This window comes from Rhinopithecus bieti, unplaced genomic scaffold (genome assembly GCF_001698545.2).
Source record: "Rhinopithecus bieti isolate Rb0 unplaced genomic scaffold, ASM169854v2 scaffold_35536, whole genome shotgun sequence".
Taxonomy (NCBI): Eukaryota; Metazoa; Chordata; class Mammalia; order Primates; family Cercopithecidae; genus Rhinopithecus; species Rhinopithecus bieti.
In genome coordinates this window covers 737,071-757,421 of record NW_016814959.1, presented here as the reverse complement: position 1 = coordinate 757,421, position 20,351 = coordinate 737,071, and the positions used below count along the sequence as shown (strand labels likewise).

The window sequence follows — 20,351 nt, the reverse complement described above, 5'->3', positions numbered from 1 at the left end:
GGTGATGAAGAACCCGGAAGTGCGCCATCTTGCCTCCCTTCATCCAAACAATACCCACTGAAGCATGATAGTAGAGGATGAGCCTAGAGCATTAACAATTGATTAACTAACCAACGTGGTGGGTTTTTAAAGATACTCATCAGTAGTCTGGGTTTTTTTTGTTTGTTTTTGTTTTTGCTTTTGAGACAGAGTTACACTATTGTTGCCCAGGCTGGAGTGCAGTGGCACAATCTCGGCTCACTGCAACCTCCACCTCCTGGGTTCAAATGATTCTCCTGCCTCAGCCTCCCAAGTAGCTGAGATTACAGGGGCATGCCACCAAGCCTGGCTAATTTTTGCATTTTTAGTAGAGACCGGGTTTTGCCATGTTGCCCAGGTTGAACTCCTGACCTCATGGTGATCCACTCACCTGGGCCTCCCAAAGTGCTGGGATTACAGGCGTGAGCCACCACACCCAGCCCTCATCAGTAGTCTTATTGTGACATTGTATCAGCCTGCATTCCTTACATAAACCCACTGACACCCAGGCTGCTCTCTTCTTTTGTCTTTCTAGAAAGTGCATCACTCTAATGTGACAAAGAGAGACCGCAGCTCCAGGTTCTGCAGTACAGCCCAGAAACGTCTCAAGCTCACAGGACTGTACAAGTCAAAATGGAAATTGAGAGCCAGTATTATGAGTTAGAAAATTATCCAGCTAAGCTCTTCATAATTGAAAACCTAACTGCAACATGAGTAATACAATTATATTCCTTTAAATTTTATCTTTTTCGTGGCTTGAACAGGTGGATTGTTATGGATGGATTGCTTAAAATAAAGCTTTCCTTTAGTTCTGCTGAGAGAATTTTAACCTAGTAGTGGAAACAAGTGACAATATGCAGCTGAGAATTCTCTACACTGAATGGAGACTCTGTTCAGGGTCTAGTGAAAATCCCCCAGATACAGTGAAAATAGCTCTCTCTTTCATTGAACCAAAACTTGATCATCTCTAACAGGAAGACATTCTTTAAAAGAAGAAAAATTTTATAAGTAGAGGAAAAAAAGAAAACTAAGCTGTTACAAAGTTTTCCATAAAGCTTCTACTTATGTAAAGAAAAGAAAAAAAAAATCTATTTTCAAAATGACAGTGCTGATTGTCAACTCCAGGTTTTAGGACCTAAGTTGCTGCGGGCTCCCTGCGGGAGCGCAGCTATAATTGATGAAGAGGCGCCATCGTGTGGCATGGACGAAAAATGACTTGAAGTGGTGACAAACTAGTAAATAGTTGTCACTTTTGTTTTCTTGCCTTTGGAAGTATTGAACTCATTGCGGCTTCCCTGTTTCATCTGCGTCCAAATGCAATAGACGCGTGGTGTAGACATTCCTTTTGCACCCCTGGGATCTTCTGGGATAAGACAGGACACGGTGCTGTTTCGCAAAGTGAGAATGTTTGCTTCTTTTCGAGTGAATTAGGAGCACAGTGCCCTCTTCTGGTAGATGTGGCACTTTGCAAAGAGAGTAGTAAATCCTTTCCTAAAACAACCCAAAGACTTAAAAGGAGGACTTTAATATTGCCATAAGGTTGGGTGGACATTTGAGGATCTGCATAGGAATCTCAAATGCAATACTAATAGGATTCACTATTATTATTACATAATAAAGACAAGAAATGTTATCTTACTACAGCTTTTTAAAAGAAATTTGTTAGGAAGTATTGCTTTTGGACCTAGTGTTTCCTTCACAGTGTCTTGTGTACATTCATGGAATATATTGAAAAAAGTGACATAGCCACATATTTCTATTCACTTCAAACTGAAACAATTAAACAAACAATAAAATGGGCCCAAATTCATTATTCATGTCCACTTGTAAGAAATGCTGCTAAATTAAAAATTTCAGTCTCAAGATACTGAATGCTTAGCAAGTGTGTGGCATAATGGAAACACATTGGCACCATTGATTTTTTAAATAAGTAGGAAGCTTCACATTATATTATCCGTCTGCTAGAATTCATTATATTATCCGTCTGCTAGAATTCAGATATGGTCCTTCTCATGAAGTAGATGGGTTAGGCAAAGCCACGCACATTAATTTCTATATTTTAAGTATTCTTAAAGAAAGTTTATTATACACTAGAAGTTAAAGTCCTTGCTTTCCAGGAGACAGCAGTTGCAGTGAGCTGAGATTGTGCCACTGCACTCCAGCCTGGGTGACCAAGTGACACTCTGTCCCCCCACAGGCCAACCTCCCCCAAAAAAGAATAATTCAGAAAGAATAAAGCATGCCAAGAGTTAAATTTGCCCTTTTCCACAGAAGAGGTGGTGCCTGTTTCTGGGACACAAAGCCAGACAAGAGTTTCTTTATGTGCTTTTCTCTTTGGTTTTAATTTGAAGAATTCTAGAAAGATGGTAGTTTGAAACTTTCTCCCACACTGGTCAGCTTTACGACCTGACTTTCCATTATTCCTCGCATGCCGTGAATCTGATACTCTCCTATAAGCTCAGCGTATTCCAGGTACTTAGAGAATGGTAGAGCAAGGGGAGGAAATTTTCAATCTGTTTTTCAGGATTTACAGTCTGGTCAAAACAATGTCTCCATATAAGAAGCAATGAGGCACAGTAAAAACATGAAATACACTGGCTGTCCTGCAAGCCAGGGGAAGGAATGGAGTTCTACCCAGTGAGTGCTTTCCAAGGCCACACTTTTCACATTCATTTTCTCATTCAACCCTGAAAAGCTGTAAGGAATTTCCAGACATAGAAACATACCACGTGAAAGGTCACGTACCACTCAGGCAGAGAATCTGCAGTAATAATAACAAAGATCCTAATGATAACGCAATAAGGTTTGGCTGTGTCCCCACCCAAATCTCACCTTGAGTTGTAATAATCCCCATGTGTCAAGGGCAGGGCCAGATGGAGATAACTGAATCATGGGGGCAGTTTCCCCCATACTGTTCTCATGGTGATGAATAAGTCTCATGAGATCTGATGGTTTTATAAACGGGAATTCCCCTGCACAAGCTCTTGCCTACTGCCACGTAAGATGTCACTTTGCTCCTCCTTGCCTTCTGCCATGATTGTGAGGTCTTCCCAGCCATGTGGAACTGTGAGTCCATGAAACCCCTTTCCTTTATAAATTACCCAGTCTTGGGTATGTCTTTATTAGCAGCATGAGAATGACTAATACACTATGATAGTAACAGGAGACAGACTGTATTGAGGTTAATTTACATGCCATTTACTATACTACATAACCATCCTATGAGGTAGGTACAATTATTTTTAATGTTGTAGATGAGAACACTGAAGTATCGTGAGATTAAATAATTTCACTTTATTTCCTCCTCCAAAATAATAAAGAATATTCAGTGAGGATTTAGACTCTGTTCTGTCGGAGCATTAGATCCATGTTCTTGGGGCTCTGCTAGGATGCTCTCTTGTCTGGACACTGAAGCCCACAAGTCAGACACTGCTGCACCATCTTCAGCATTTCTTCTCCCACAGCATGAACCATTATGCCAAGGAGAGTTCAGGGGGAAATCCTAGAGGCTGAAAACTTATTTGGATCAAGACACAATATCTTCAAGTGCATTTGGTTCCAAACCAAATATCTCTCAAAGGTTTAATTCTTTAGCTATTGTTTCCACTGGTCACCAGAAGAGATCCCTGGCCAAATGAAGTTTGCAACATTGCAACAGTTCAGCAACATTAAAAAGACGGTGTTATTTGTTGTTTTTAATTTTAGGAATTTTCAGTATCATTAAACAGCAATAGTAGTATAAACTGTAATACTACTTAATTGTAATACTACTACTTAATTCTAATACTACTTGTTAACATTTGTTGCACATATGTGATACAGCCGGTATTTTGCAAAATGTTTAATATATGGCACCTAATTTAGTGCTCACAAAAATAATAAGAGGAAGAAACTGTTCATGTTATGAATGAGAAAATTGAGGCAGAGCAGTTAAGTAACTTGGGAAGAACTACTTGTGATCATTATAAATCTCCATATGGCCTGGGGTAAGCTTCAGTTCACAGTTCACATTTCCCAAGCATATTTGAATTTAAACCTTATTTGCTACAGTGAATCATGAGATTAGATTCTTCAGGAGATACTTCGATAAATGCCACTGTTAACAAGTAATACTAATACCGAGAAGCATCCTGTTGCCAGCCCAGTACTGAATGCCTTGAATAGAATATTTAAGTACTCCTGGGGTATGAGTATAATCTTTTCTAGGATGGAAAAACAAAGCCTCAGAGCAGGTAAGAGATTTGCCCAAGATTAGGAGGCAAGTGAGGAACAGCGCTCCCCAGGCTGTGCCTCTGACCCCAGGCAACCTTCGATCCTGCCACGTAGCTCGAACGGCAGCCATATTGTTATGCTTTGGACCACCTTCCTGCTTTCTAGAAAGCAGAATCTTGATTTGAAGAGATCTAGAAAGAGACTAGAGCCCTGGAGAGGAAGGATCACAGAGCACGGGCATGTTTTGTCAGCAGAAGGCAAGACTCTCTGTGGGTCTGCCTGGGACACAGGAGAGAGGCTGGTAATGGAGAGGCGAGGGCACCAGGGCCAGTCTTCACCAGAGGGCAGGAAGTCATCTCAGGCCAAAGGGATTGTGGATGAGGGGAGGAGATCCAAAGTGAAAAGTTTGTGCTGGGGCTGGGAGTCAGACTGGGGTAGGTGAGGAAATTCCTTAGAGGTCTAACATGACTTTAACAACCTCTCTGAGGAGAACAAATGCCATTCTTAGGGAGCCTGCAGGACCGCAACTGCTATCCCATGGGGCACACTTCCTGCCTGCCGGCCCCAGCTGCACCAGGCTGTGTGGGAGAGGGGGTGCCTCTGAACTGGTGTCAGAGGATCCAGCTCCTTCACTGCATTCTCCCTGCAGAAAGCTTATTGGAAAGGAAGGCACCTTTGTCCTAGAAGGGCAATATTAGTTAGGAGGCCCTATAGATAACAGACACAAACACTGGGAGGCTTTATTTCCGTGTTAGCTTTCCTAGAACTAGGGGTGCAAACACCAGATAGGGCCTGTAGAGGAAAATTTCACAAAATGAACCTTTCTATTTGTAGTTCACACCTGGAATTACTGTAGTAAAAAGCTCTGTTCACTGAAATTTCCACTATTGGCTCATTACTAGTGAGTTACACATTTAAGACACGACAAGTATAAATCCTTCAAGAAGCCAAAGACAACTTGCCCCAGAGATAGTAAGGAAAGCAGTGTGCTGAGGAAGGAACAGGGAGCTCTGCAGACTGTGCTACCTCCCCAGCCAGGACTTGAGGAACTTCGGTTAATTTTAGCGCATTTCCTAGTAGGAAACACTGTGTGTCGGGGGCACCTCTCCTGTCCAGGCTGGAATGTGGCTCCGGAGAGGAAAGGAGACCCACTCTTATTTGGTCTGGCTGGCTGGTGAAGAAAAGGAACAGAATGTGCTTCTCCTACAGCTGCTTGGACCCTCCTGCCACAGCACTAACTATTCAGGGTCTTTTCCAGTACTATTAATATTCTGGAAAATTCTCTGGCTCATAAAATTGGAGAGTTAAAACTTTTCCTTTTCTTACAGAACTATGGAAGAGCATCTGCAAATCACGTCATGACCACGTTTCTCAAACTGGGCATTACAAACCTTCACAGCGATTGTGATAGAATAGAGACCACCATTACAAGACAATGAGAGGAACTTTGGAGAACTGAGTTGACTTCCTTCAGCTCTGTAACCAGAGAGACAGGTTTTCCTAGCTGTCTGGAGCTCCACAGCTGAGTCTAATCTGCACTCTGCAGGAGAAATTAGTTCTTTAATTAGCGATGTCTGCTATGGGTGTTGGTGCCAATGGTGTGATGGCAATCATGTTATTTAGCAAACTTAGTTTAAAACCATCCTGTTGAAAAGAAGCCTTTCCCAATGCTTAGGAAGACTTTGAGGTCACCACAAATTTGTAAGGAGAAACATAAACAGAACAGGACAAAGATTAAGAGATTTTGAAATTTACTCCCATATGATGTATTAAAAGGAAAATAGAATACTGAAAAAGCTTTTTAGGAAGTGATGCCATATAAATTTTATTCAAAAGCATTTACATGAACATATTTTAATTGCGGATGGATGTACAATGGCCATTATACGCATTATGGTTGACAGATTTTTCTTTTTTTTTTTCTTTTTTTCTTTTTTTTTGAGACGGAGTCTCGCTCTTTTGCCCAGGCTGGAGTGCAGTGGCCGGATCTCAGCTCACTGCAAGCTCCGCCTCCTGGGTTTATGCCATTCTCCTGCCTCAGCCTACCGAGTAGCTGGGACTACAGGCGCCCACCACCTCGCCTGGCTAGTTTTTTGTATTTTTTAGTAGAGACGGGGTTTCACCATGTTAGCCAGGATGGTCTCAATCTCCTGACCTCGTGATCCACCCGTCTTGGCCTCCCAAAGTGCTGGGATTACAGGCTTGAGCCACCGCGCCCGGCCAATAATTTTTTTTTTTTGTATTTTAAGTAGAGATGGGGTTTGGCCATGTTGCCCAAGCTGGTCTTGAACTCCTGCAGTCAAGTGATCCTCCCGCCTCGGCCTTCCACAGTGCTGGGATTACCGGCATGAGCCACCGCGCCTTGCCTTGTATTGTTGACAGATTTTTCAAAACAGAAAAATATTTTTATTGGTAGTATTTCATCTATAATATTAGATTCACTACTGAATATGATGTAAACTTCTTTAGCGATGTAGTTACTTACCATCAGCTGGTGACAAAATGTTACATTCTAAGTTGACTATTCTGCTATAACTATTTTTCTCATTAAACTTTGTTTTAATAGGTCTCAAAATTCTGTGATAGATTTTTGGTCAAGGTGTTTCCGTTACAAAGTAACGATTTTAAGAACTAATAAAACTGCCACATGAAAACAAAAACAAAATGGTCTACAAAACATTCTTTCCTTCTGAGGTTTTATGATGCATTATTAACCAGCCTTCTACTGTTAAACTTAAATGGCTGCTTGAAACAGTTCTGAGATTGTTCTTCCACCATTGATTAAGACTAGGGTGCCGACGTGAGAGGATCACTTGAGCTCAGGAGTTCAAGACCATCCTGGGCAATGTAGCAAGACCTCATCTCTACAAAAAAAAAAAAAGATTGGTGTGATGGCACAGGTTTGTGGTCCCAGCTATTTGGGAGGCTGAGAAGGGAGGATCACCTGAGCCCAGGAGGTTGAGGCTGCAGTGAGCCGTGATGGTGCCACTGCACTCCAGCCTGGGTGACAGAGGAAGACCCCATCTCAAAAAAAAAAAAAAAAAAAAAAAAAAAAAAAAAAAAAAAAAAAAAAGACTAGGGTGGAAAGTATTAAAGATACTGTTCATTTAGCCTTTCGAACTTCCTCGGCAGATTCAGTGACTTTGCCAGCTCCAGCAGCCACTGCTCTAATGACACCTTCAGCAACTGTCTATCTCATATCATGAACAGCAAAATGGCCTGGAATAGCATAGTCAGAGAAGCTCTCAGCACACCCGGGCTTGACAGGAACCGTATCAATGATAGTTATCATCACCTAATTTCGAGAATTTAAGGACCATCTTCCAGCTTCTTACAAGAACATTGGTCAACCTTTTCCTTCAGCTCAGCAAACTTGCAAGCAGTGTGAACCATGTGACAATCCAGTACGGGGCATACACAGCCAGTGTGATTCACTCTGGAGGATGCAGGATAATCACCCAAGCAGTGAAGCCTGCTGCTTCTACAGGTGGGTGGTTTTGCTTTCATCAGCGATGTTGCCACAACGAACAGCTTTGACAGACATGTTCTTGACATTAAAGCCCACATTGTCTCCAGGAGGAGCTCACTCAAAGCTTCATGGTGCATTTTAACAGACATTACTTCAGTTGTAATGTTGACTGGAGCAGAGTGTGCACGATACAGGTTTGAGAACCTCAGTGTCCACTTGGCCCACAGGGATAGTGCCAATATCCCAAATTTCATAGACATCCTGGAGGGGCAGATGCAAGGGCTTGTCAATTAGATGAGTTGGTGGTAGGATGGAGTCCAGAGCTTCAAGCAGCATTGCCATCTTTATCCTAAACTTTCTATCCCTTAAACCAAGGCCTGTGATCACATGGCTCCAGCATGTTGCCACCATCCCAACCAGAAATTGGCACAAATGCTACAGTGTCAGGGCTGTAGCTCATTTTCTTTTTTCTTTTTTTGAGACAGAGTCTCGCTCTGTGGCCCAGGCTGGAGTGCAGTGGCGCAATCTTGGCTCACTGCAAGCTCCGCCTCCCAGGTTCACGCCATTCTCCTGCCTCAGCCTCCTAAGTAGCTGGGACTACAGGCTCCCGCCACCACGCCCGGCTAATTTTTTGTATTTTAGTAGAGACGGGGTTTCACCATGTTAGCCAGGATGGTCTCGATCTCCTGACCTCATGATCCACCCACCTCGGCCTCCCAAAGTGCTGGGATTACAGGCGTGAGCCACCACGCCCAGCCCTCATTTTCTTAATGTAAGTGCCAACTTCCTTAGCAATTCCTTCATGTCTCTTCTGCTATAGGGTGGCTCATTGAAATACATTTTGTAAATGACAACAATTACTTGTTACACATCTGGCATGCAAGCCAGAAGGGTGTGTTCAGAGGTCTGCCCATTCTTAGAGATGGCAACTTCAAATTCACCAATATCAGCAGCAACAATCAAGACAGCGCATTCTACCTGGGATGTGCCTGTAATCATGTTTTTGATAAAGTCTCATGATGGTCACATAACACTTGCTGGCCTCAAATTTCCACAGAGAGATATCAATTGTGATACCTTGTTCACACTCAGCTTTCTGTTTATACAAGACCCAGGAGCCCTTTCCCATTTCAGCAGCCTCCTCCTCACATTTTGCAGAGGGTCTCTTGTCAGTCCCACCACATGTTTAGATCAGTAGGGGTGGACTTGACCAAATCTACAAGCCCAATGACGACAATGTTGATGTGAGTCTTTTCCTTCCCTATTTTGGCTTTTAGGGGTGGATTTCACAACACCTGTGTTCTGGCAGCAACACCTGTGTTCCTGTAGCTGAGGAAACGCTAAACACTGCTTTGGAAAGCAGCTTAACTTCTTTTCTGACCTCTTTTACTTGTACTTGATATTTATCTTTTAGAAAAAAATGACTTACAGCTAATATTCTGATACTGTATGATTTTAAAATAGCTTTATTGAGATATAATTCACCAATTAAATGTGCAATATAGTACTTTCAGTATGTAAAAATATACACGATTTTTGAAAGCCAATACATCAGATTTTTTTTAACCTTAAAAGAACGTGTGCTATAAAACAAAACAACTTCCTCTTGCCACCTCCTCTTTTCTATTCTAAGAAGAAACAAAATATGTTTTCTACAGGAAGGTGTGTATGTGTATGTGTGTGTGTGAGACTGTGCATGCATGTGTGTGTCCTCATTAGAGGAAAAACAGAAACTGTCCATTTTCATAAACTATTCAGAAACAAACAAAAAAGGATTAAGCTTCACAAGCAGGAGCTTGGAGAAATGAGGAGCAATATTATTCTAGAAACCATCTTTACTGTTTGTTTTTCAAGATCTGGAGAGGTCCTGCATTTGCTGCCTGACATCCCACTCCACATGGCCTTCCAGAAGGAGCCACTAAAGGTAGGAAGTTGGAAGCTAATCTTGAAAAGGGAAATGAAAGGACCCAGCAAGGAAGGAAAACTGGTGGCCAGTGATCAGCTGTGTTTACCCACACTGACCTCATAAATACGACCTAGGCAATACCTCGTGATTTGGGTGAATTGCCAGGTGCACTTGGATAAAGAGAAAAGTCAGGAACACAGGAATAAGAAAGGCCAATGTTTGCTCTTAATATCTGGCTGTTAAAGCAATTTACGCAAATCACACTGGGCTGAGTAAGAAGAGACCAACCAGCTGAGCAACAGCATAGGAGGGAAATTGTCTCAAGACATGGAAGGAGTTTTCACATCCTGTTAAACTTGAGGGTAGTGTTATTTTTTGCAGTAAAGCTATGGAAAATACTGGAAGGTTTGGGCAGGCAGTCTGCAAACAAAAATCGTGCTGCTTGTAATTGTATGCCTGCCTCTTTGCCAGCTGATGTAGAAGAGAAACCGCCCAGCTGAAGATCATTTCCCCTTGCTTGAATACCCATTTGCAATGATTGATTTTAAAGGTCATGGGCGTGCTCGCCAGCACATTTTTATATGAGGAGTCCAGCCTTCTGTTTTGACGTTAGTCAGATGCATATGTGGCACCTGAGGAACAAGGAGGAGACCGGGAAGGATCAGGTTCCCTTTTGGCTCCATCACTGTCAAGTTGGAAACTCTTGCATGTCTGAGTGCCTTATTTTGGCCTAGACACCCACAAGGTGATGGGAAAAAAAAAAAAAAAAAAAACTCTGTAATATTTTTATACTGTAGACTCAAAATTTTACCGTTTGAATTTTTTTCACTCTTCTAAAACTTTTCCTTTTTCTTCCTTCCCTTTCTTGTATCCTTCCCTAAATATTTTCTAGAGCCTTACTATGCATGTCACATCCTATGCAGCTGCCGGGTATGTATGTAGGAACACCAAACAGTTTTGCATCAGGGTGTTGACAAATCTAGTGCAGTTTTGAAAACAAATAATAGCAACACGATCCACTAAGAGACTCACATACAAGGTACCATGTGTCGAGATTGACAACCTACAAAACAAAATGTTAAAAGGTATTTTATACTAGCATTACTTGTTCTTACTTATTTACAACTCGTCACATCCCTACAATAAAACATAAATGCAGTGACTGCATACTGTTAATTGGCCAGATTATCTCATGCCAATTTCTCTTAGTATTAGATACCAGTCAGTTATAAATACTGCTGAGTACCCCAATATTTTTTAATGAAAAAGCTTTTAAAATAATAATTGAGTGTTTTGAGCTACCATTTTCTTTTCTTTTTCTTTTGAAACAGAATCTCACTCCATCACCCAGGCTGGAGTGCAATGGTGCAATCTCAGCTCACTGCAACCTCCGCCTCCCAAGTTTAAGCGATTCTCATGCCTCAGCCTCCAGAGCACCTGGGATTACAGGTGCACACCACCATGCTTGACTACTTTTTGTATTTTTGGTAGAGACAGGGTTTCACCATGTTAGTCAGGCTGGTCTCGAATTCCTGACCTCAAGTGATCTGCCCACCTCGGCCTCCCAAAGTGTTGGGATTACAGGTGTGAGCCACTGCTCCCAGCCTGAGCTACCATTTTTTAGGTGATCAAGTCCAGTCTCAACTGCAAGAGACTGAAAATGTGGAACTAATTACAAAACAAAGTAAGTTAATTAAGTAGGGACATAAGCATTTAGATGGGATTGGGGTCTATGTTTGATGGTTTGCAACCGGTCAAGTTATATATTTATAGCAACAAATTCTGCTGTTGCCTTTGTTCCTTAGAGTGACTGGACTAAAAATACCCAATTGTTTTTAAGTTCTAAGAAGCAGGTCAAGTCCAACTGTAGGGACTCTGTGTTTTCTGACCTTTTCCTAAATTTTCTCTTTGAAGGTAGGGAAAATATTGCTTTCTGAGAAAAGGTATGCTCTGGGAACAACCACATAAAGCTAAAAATAGTGGGAATTGACCATAAGAATGCTCACAGAGAAGAGAGCCAAAGTGTAGATTCTGGTTGTTATATCTGACTAAGAAAGTCTCCAAAAAAGGAAGAAAACAAAATCCTAATAGGTTATATTAAAAATCCAATTGATGTTATCTGAAAAGCAGCTGTCTTTTATGGGGTAAGATTTACTCCCTTTAAAACAATCCATTTTGTTTCATTTATTTTTCTGAGAACTCAATATGATTCAATTGGCTTAAGATATTAGACATTATTCGCTGGAAAACTAAATTTAGTTTTGTAGTCATAAAATAGAAATCATAACATTCTACTACAAAGTATAGATTAGCTTCCTTCATGATTTTAAAATGTCTGGTTTCTTTTAGTTGATAAATGTAAAGCATTGAGGTTTCAAAGAGGAAGTGAGAATTAGCAACTGAAAACGGCTAGTGATCCATCTAAACCCAGTGCAATGCCCTTTGGAACATACTATTTCTATATTAGGGAGAGAATAACATTTTTATATATCTGTTGGGAAACAACATCTCTACAACCACATGTTTTAATGATGAGCCTGGAGAGATATTATTTTTTTAAAATTCTTCATTTCACCCCCATATCCTTTAATTTTTATAGTAAATGACACTGTAACAACACCCTAGCTTTTTTTTTTTCTTTTTTTTTGAGACAGAGTCTATTCTGTCGCCCAGGCTGGAGTGCAGTGGCACCATCTCAGCTCACTGCAACCTCTGCCTCCAAGGTCCAAGCGATTATCCTGCCTCAGCTTCTCTAGCAGCTTGGATTACGGGTGCACACCACCACGCCTGGCTAATGTTTTTTTTTTTTTTTTTTAGTAGAGATGGGGTTTCACCATGTTGGCCAGGCTGGTTTCAAACTCCTGACTTCAAGTGATCCACCTGCCTTGGCCTCCAGAAGTGCTGGGATTATAGGTATGAACCACTGTGCCCTGCCCAACACTCTAGCTTTGAGTGTCTAAATTAGTCTTCAGGCTAATTCACTGTAGGTCATTCATCTTTGTACGGTAGTAATAGAATTGGCAGTTCTCCTAGCTTTCTTTGTTGATAGTTTCTGAACTCAGAAATGAATTTTCTTTGCTATGGTAAGAAATAGATTCTGAGAGTCCATATAAATGAGGCATGATATTTGGCTCAGAAATTCAAAATATGTTGCTTGTTTTTTTATGGCTTGACCTTTCATTTATATAATTGACTAAGGGACTTTTCAGTAATTCCACAAAGTTATTATTCATGCTCTTAATCCTGCACTCATGCCAACACCTGACCATGATTTTGGGGTCACCTTATTTTTTGAGAACATACAATGCTTAAATTTTGGAGGCTTCAAAGTTAGTGCTAAAAATAGTATCAGACAAGACTGTCACACTAGTAAAGAGCCATGTGAGAAATGCTTGGGGTATAAGAGATCGATAATGTGCTTTAAAACCTGGGCTTCAGATAGAGTGAAGAAGCCATTTGTAAAGTATTCAAAGGGGTACCTCAGGGCGTTATGGAAGTTCAAAATGTGGCTTCACACACAGAATAAATGCTTTCAGGCAATCTCTAAATGATGTAGATATAAATATTGTCAAAGGCTGATTTGTTCCCTGAGCAATCTCAGTTTCAATGGTGAAAATATTTTATGTATTGCGAATGCTTTTGCTCCTAGAACATATATTATTCCTCACGCATTAAGATGTACCGTCTCTTATCTCACACTATGTTTAAGAATCAACTCAAAATACGTTAACGATGTAAACATAAGACCTGAAACTGTAAAAGTATTAGGAGAAAACTTATGGAGAAACTTCCACAACATTGACTGGGCAATGATTTCTTAGATAAAACCCCAAAGCCCCAAAGCACTGGCAACCAAAGCAAAAATAGACAAATGAGATTGCATCAAACTAAAAAAGCTTCTGCACAGCAACAGAAACAATGGAGTGAAGAGACAACCCACAGACTAGGAAGAATATTTTCAAATCACATATCTGATAAGGGGCTAATATATCTGATAAGGGGCTATTAAGGACCTCAAACTACTCAATAACAAGAAAACACATAATCCAATTAAACATGGACGAAGGACCTGAATAGACATTTATCCAAAGAAGGCATGCAAATGGCTAATAGGTACATAAGAACTGCTCAGTGCCTCTAATCATTAGGGAAATGCAGGTTAAAACCACAATGAGATATAATCTCACATCTTTTGGAATGGTTATAAAAAAAGAGAAAGACAACAAGCATTGGGAAGATCTAGAGAAAAAGAAAGCCTTGTACACTGTTGGTAGTAAATTAATACAGCCATTTTGAAAATAGTATGGGGTTCTTCTTCAAAAAACTAAAAATAAACTGCCATATGATCCAGCAATCCTGGTTCTGGATGTGTATGCAAAGGAAAGGGAGTCAGTCTGTTGAAGAGACATCTGGACTGCCATGGTCATGGCAACATTATTCACAATAGCCACGATGTGGAACGACCTAAGTGTCCATCAACGGATGAGTGGATAAAGAAATATTATTCAGCCTTAAAAAGAAGGAAATTCCATCATTTATGACAACACGGATAAATCTAGGGAACATTATGCTACATGAAATAAGCCAGACACTAATACTGCATGATAACAGTTATATGTGGAATCTTAAAAAGTCTAGCTCCTAGAAGTAGATTGATGGTTACCAGAGGCTGGAGGTAGGGTGGATGAATGGGGATAAGGGAAGTGTTAGTCAAAGGGTACAAAGTTTCAGTTAGACAGAAAGCATAAGTTCTAGTGATCTATTGTACAGTATGGTGATGATATTTAATAATGTATTATAATAATAATTATTATTATGTATTATTATGATTATTATAATAATGTATTATATCTTTCAAAAGTGCTAAAAGAGTAGATGGTAAATGTCCTCACTACAAAGAAATAGGTATATGAGGTAATGAATATTTGTATTAGTCCAATTTAATCATTCCACAATATATATGTATTATAAAACCACATTGTACCCCATAATCTATACAATTATTATTTGCCAATTAAAAATAAACCTTAAAAAATACACCCACTCTTGTGGTCCTCAATCAGGTGCAATGAGCATTAATTAAGGAGATGAAAAATATCAGACTCTCATTACATTCCTGTAAAAGGCAGACAATATACAGCATAAACCCATTTTAACCAGAAAGTTAATATAGCCATTAGTTCATTGAATACACATTAACTGAAGGCTTAACAGGTGTCAGAGAAATTCCAGATGTTGGAGATACAGAGATAGAACCCTTGTCTTAAGAAGAGCTAAATAAAAATCTGTGCAGAATCTAGTGCAGAGAATAGATAAACTGGTAACCCAGGGTTAGAAGTAGGTGGCAGAAATGTTTGTTTTGATCTGCAGAGTTTAAATATATCGAAATAGAGATACTTTCTCTCCAATTCTGGATATTTAGAATTTTCTTGAAAATCTGACATTGGGTTATTGCCTTGGTAGACATGCATTTTTTAGTCACTCCCACTTCATGGTAAGTGCACCAACCCACTTTGTTCACTTGTATATAATACTAATGCAAAGGAGAGAATGTGAGAATGAGAGATTTGAAGCATGAGAAGTATTCAACCCCCATGAGAAGGACTTCACATTGCTGGTTGAAGATGGAGAGGGTAAGCTGAGGATTACTTCCAGAAGCTGGAAAAGACTCCCAGCTACCAGTCAGCAAGAAAAAGCCAAACTTAATCCTGCAATGCAAGAAACTGAATTCAGCCAACAACCTGAATAAGGTTTGATGGTGATTCTTCCCCCACAGCCTCCAAATAAGAGCCCAGCCCAGCTAGTACCTCACTTTCAGCCTTGAGAAACTCTAAGCAGGGAGCCCAGTTGAGCTCACCTGGGCTTCTGAGCTGGAGAACTGAGGTAATAGATGGGTGTTGCTCTAGGCCACTAAGGTTATAGTAATTTATTACAAAAGTAATAAAAAAAAATTCAAGCAAGGAAATAGCTAAGGTCAACTTGGGTCACTAGAAACATGCAAGTATCTATAAGTAAAATAGTTAATATAAGAAATGGAATCAGAGTGAAAAATATGATTGTATTTAGTTTCTGATTCAGCTCCTTGGATGGGCCATCAAGCTTCATGCATTTATTCTTTTGTTCACTCAGAAAGCATTTATGGTGCACACACTGCATGCTAGGCCTTGGGTTTGTAAAGATACTGATGAAATTAACCTAGATTCAATGTCTTGTCAGTAATAAGCGTATGCTGAACTGAGTGGAATTGTATTAAATGCCTTTGAGAAGCTTCAGTCTGGTGCCTTAAAAATTCTTAAGCTATATAGTAAATAAATGCCTGTATCTTCATAGCCCTAGCCGCTTCATTGACATGCTCTGTTTTGATCACTTTATTATCATTTTGTATATTTTTTGTATATAAATTTGTATATTTTCTACAGACCTTTATTTACCTTGTTTACTACTGAACATGGAAATAACATAGTTTAATTCTCCTCTCCTCAATGTAGGTATAATTTTGTGTGTGTCATTGGAAATCACAAATACCATTGTGATTCTTACAGTTGACCACTAAATTAATGGACTAGATAGACAAGGGTCCCTTGTCTGCAGCTTGTTCCTCTGCCTAAAATCCACAGCAGACATTAGGCCACGGGTCACTGTCTCTTATAGTGTTTCTTGTCTGTGCTCTCCAATCACCAAACAGAATATGAATACCTTGAAGAGGCTCTTTCTCACTCACAGCTGTTTACTTACCAGTGCCTAGTGAATTGTAGGGTGTCAATAATTATATGTGTACAGATTAACTTGCTAATCAAATATGATAAATAAATTTTACCATAAACACACAGAAAAGATGTAAAAACTAGAAATAGACACAAGTACTAAGACAATACTTTAATCTCTTTGTTTTGGTGCAGTAGAAAAAGCAGTAGACTTAGAATATTTACAGCAGGTTCATTAATCTATCCATCCACCAATCCATCCATCTATCCATCCATCCATGCAAACATTCAGCATGTCTTAAGCACCAGCCATATGTGGACACTCTTCTCTTCCTTTTATTTACTCATCGTATGACCTTAGACAAGTCACAATCGGCTTGAATACTTTTTGTTTCCTATAAAGTAATGACAATGATTCCTATCTGTACTTCGCCCTTGAAGTCTAAATGAAATATTCATTTGTATGTGTGGAAGAAAATGCTTTGAGAAAAAAGCTCTCTGAAAACTGTGAGATTCTCTACAAAAGAATTAGCATTATGACTAACATAATTATCACCAGGAATGACCACATTCATGTGAATGACGGTGAAGAAAATAAGAAAATTTATTCAGTTATATACAAATACATCTTCCTATGGTTCTCATATGTCCTCAGGAAAATGGAAGCTAAATATACATGTCTTTGTAATTTTTGCATGGGGTTTGAGAGAAGAAATCATATGCTGTGTGATGGATAGCAACACATCATGCATTCATTCATTCATTTTACAAACATTAATTGTTCCAAACTATATGCAAAGCTCTCTGCTAGGCACCTTATGTGAAATAAAGTGTTTCGAGAAGGTAACTTAAGGATGAGTCTGTGTTCTTCCAAGTTAAAAAAAAAAACAATTAATCAAATTATTTCAAATATTTTAATATCCCTTATCGTTTTAACAAAATCTGGATTATTGTCTTGTTCCCACTTTTAATCCTGGGTGTTGGCGTCATGTAATGCTGCCTGTAGGTAATATTTTGAGAACACTCCATCTGCGTCAGTAAATGTGAGTACTTTACTTGCATTATACAATTTAATATTTGCAACAAACCTAAAGGCATATCTTTCAATTTTACATATTAGAAAACTTTTATGATGTGACCCTGAGGCCAGTCTCTTGGCCACTATTTGGTACTACCTCAGCTTTTGTTGTCTGAATGCCTAGACACATTATATTACATAAAGATTAGTAGCTCAGTGATATAATGTGTTAGTGGTGATTGTTCTCTGGATGGAGCTCAGGTCCTAACTTGATCGTAGAAATTCATAAAAGCTAGAATCCTGTAGGCATAGGCAGCTTTCCATGTTGTCTCTCTCATATAACACATTTCTTTAGAATAAAAAAAATGGATCTGTTATACATGGAAAATATAGTAATGCTTCCAAAAAGCTGAGAAATGTTTCAAAGCATGTCAAGCCAAAGCCTGCAGCAAACCCCTTTTTTGACATCACACAATGACAGCTGTTCCAACATGTCTGTCTCTGTTGTGCTCAACAGTGATGTGAATCATGTAACACCACATGCTTGGGAGGCATGCCAAATTCCAAAGGACCCTGCATCTTTCCCAACATTTACCCCTCAAGTACAGATACAATAGTCATATAAGAAATGGTCAGTGTGGCTGAAGTGGGTGGATCACTTGAGGTCAGGAGTTCTAGACCAGCTTGGCCAACATGCTGAAACCCTGTCTCTACTAAAAATACAAAAATTAGCTGGGCGTGGTAGCATATGCCTGTAATCCCAGTTACTTGGGAGGCTGAGGCAGGAGAATTGCTTAAACCCAGGGGACAGAGGTTGCAGTGAGCCGAGATCGCACCACTTCACTCCAGCCTGGGTGACAGAGAGAGATTCCATCTCAAAAAAAAAAAAGAAGAAGAAATGAACAAGAGACAGCAAGAGAGGACAGAAATGTAGGACTGCAAAACAAAAGAGAGAGAGGGGAGAGAGAGACAAAAAAGAAATGGTCAGTGTGTCATACTTCAAATGAGAGAGAATTTTTACTTATAAGAGGGAAATTCTTCTTAGCTGAATATTATAAAAATCAGATGTGATGTTCTACTTTACATTAAGTAGAGTTTTCATTGACATCCATGACCAAGAGAGAGTAGAACAGATAAGAGTTACAGGGAAGATGACTTTGCTGGAACTGGAACTGAGATGTGCTGAGAGGAATGTTATCCATCAAGACCCTCATTCTGAGTCTGCTCCAGTTGTTTCCGATACAGATTGAAGGACTGACCCTGCAGTTTTTACAAGCACAAAAATAAAATAGGTTCAGAAGACTCATTCATAACTAATGTGTAGTCTGATGATCTGCTGAAATACGCTCGTGTGACTTGCAAGAAAGCCAAAAGTAGCCCTTGTTGTTTCATGCATTGAGTCATCTAGAAGTGCTGGACAGAGTGATTTGGTGTATTTACCATTGTGATTAGAACTGCTGTGTCTCCAAGATCTTCTTCTATACAGAAATCCGTGTATTACAACCTAGAATAATGCAGAAAGGTAAGTCTAGATTTAGAAGGAGACCATTACTGTCACTGTCCTATTTCCTGTCATTGGTATGGTTTCATACCAAGAATCTCTTTCCATGTTGGAAGAAGGTCCAATAAACTGGAGATCAGAGGATCTTGACTCATCCCACACCGCTACCAATAAGCCATGTGTAATCTGTTATGTTTTTCATCTCCTCCACTAATAAATGAGAGTTTGGAAATTTTCTTCCAAATCTAGAAATCTCTGTTATTTTCTCTGAAGCTTACATTTCTTTTCATCTGTGGACACCTTCATGCCTTTAGCTATTTGTTCACGTCCCTTTTATCTTGAACCTGATTCAAATGCTGTAATAAGTCTTCAAACACCCATGCTCTCGTACAAAGACTTTAGTGTTCAACTAGGATGCACCATATATTTTTCAAGTTACTGAATCTTTGGAAACAAAGCAGGGTCTAGGAGATATCAAATGTGTGTAGGATTTTTATTGGAAGGGAGAGGAATAAGAGCAGACCTGTGGTTGTTACAGACTATTTGAAGAAGTCTTTGTGTACAAAAGCAGAAGTGCAGCTAATTTCCTTGTGCTTCCTATTATTATTATTTTCTATATTTTAAAATATCATTGTTTTGTTGGTAAATCTGCTTTAAGTTTTTTGAAGTGAAAAAGAAGTTTGTGTTATAAAAGTTCATTGTTAATTGGTAGGACAAAACTAAGAACATAAATATCAATGATGATAAGGCATCCTTAACAAGAACCCATACTACTGAAGTACAAAATAATATATATTCAACCATTTAATGGGTTGAGGAAAATTTTAGTTATTTACCTTTTTTTTTTTAAAAAAAAAAAAACTTGTTTAATTAGAAAAGGAAGAGCTACATGAAGTATATTAGTTCACTTTCACACTGCTATAAAGAACTGCCTGAGACTGGGTAATTTATAAAGGAAAGAGGTTTAACTGATTCGCAGTTCAGCATGGCTGGAGAGGCCTCAGGAAACTTACAATCACGCTGGCAGGCAAAGGAGAAGCAAGGCACCTTCTTCACAAGGTGGCAGGAAAGAGAATGGACTCAGCAGGAACTACCAATGGGGATTACAATTCAAAATGAGATTTTGAGTGGGGATATAGCCAAACCGTATCATGAAGACTTTTGGAAGTACTTCTGAGTAAAAGAAACAAACAAAATCCCAAGTTTTAGATGTTACCACAAGGTGGTGTGAAGAGTCCAGTTTAGCTTGGTTTTTTCGTAGCAAGGAGGGAATAATGGAGATTAGAAGGGTAAAGTGCAGCCTCAGAGGAAGTAAAGCAGAGAAGTGGCACAGTGGAAGTGGGAGCTGGGAGTAGGAGGTGCTTGTAAGTTAAGGAATTGGGATGGACCTGTAGTATGTTCTTCAGAGGCTGAGTTCCTCCCTTTCTTCAAGACAACAATGCTCCTTGTGGCATCTCTTCCTCTTTAACTGATATGAATCCCTTTTTTGTTTTTCTAAAGTGTCCTGGAAGATGACTTTTGTT

The 20,351-nt window shown here is 39.6% G+C and overlaps 1 pseudogene; it reads right to left on the bottom strand.

Annotated features, from left to right (window-relative positions):
* Positions 1-7,539: 7,539 nt before the first annotated feature.
* LOC108515693 (elongation factor 1-alpha 1 pseudogene) lies at positions 7,540-8,041 on the bottom strand (annotated as a pseudogene).
* Positions 8,042-20,351: the final 12,310 nt, after the last annotated feature.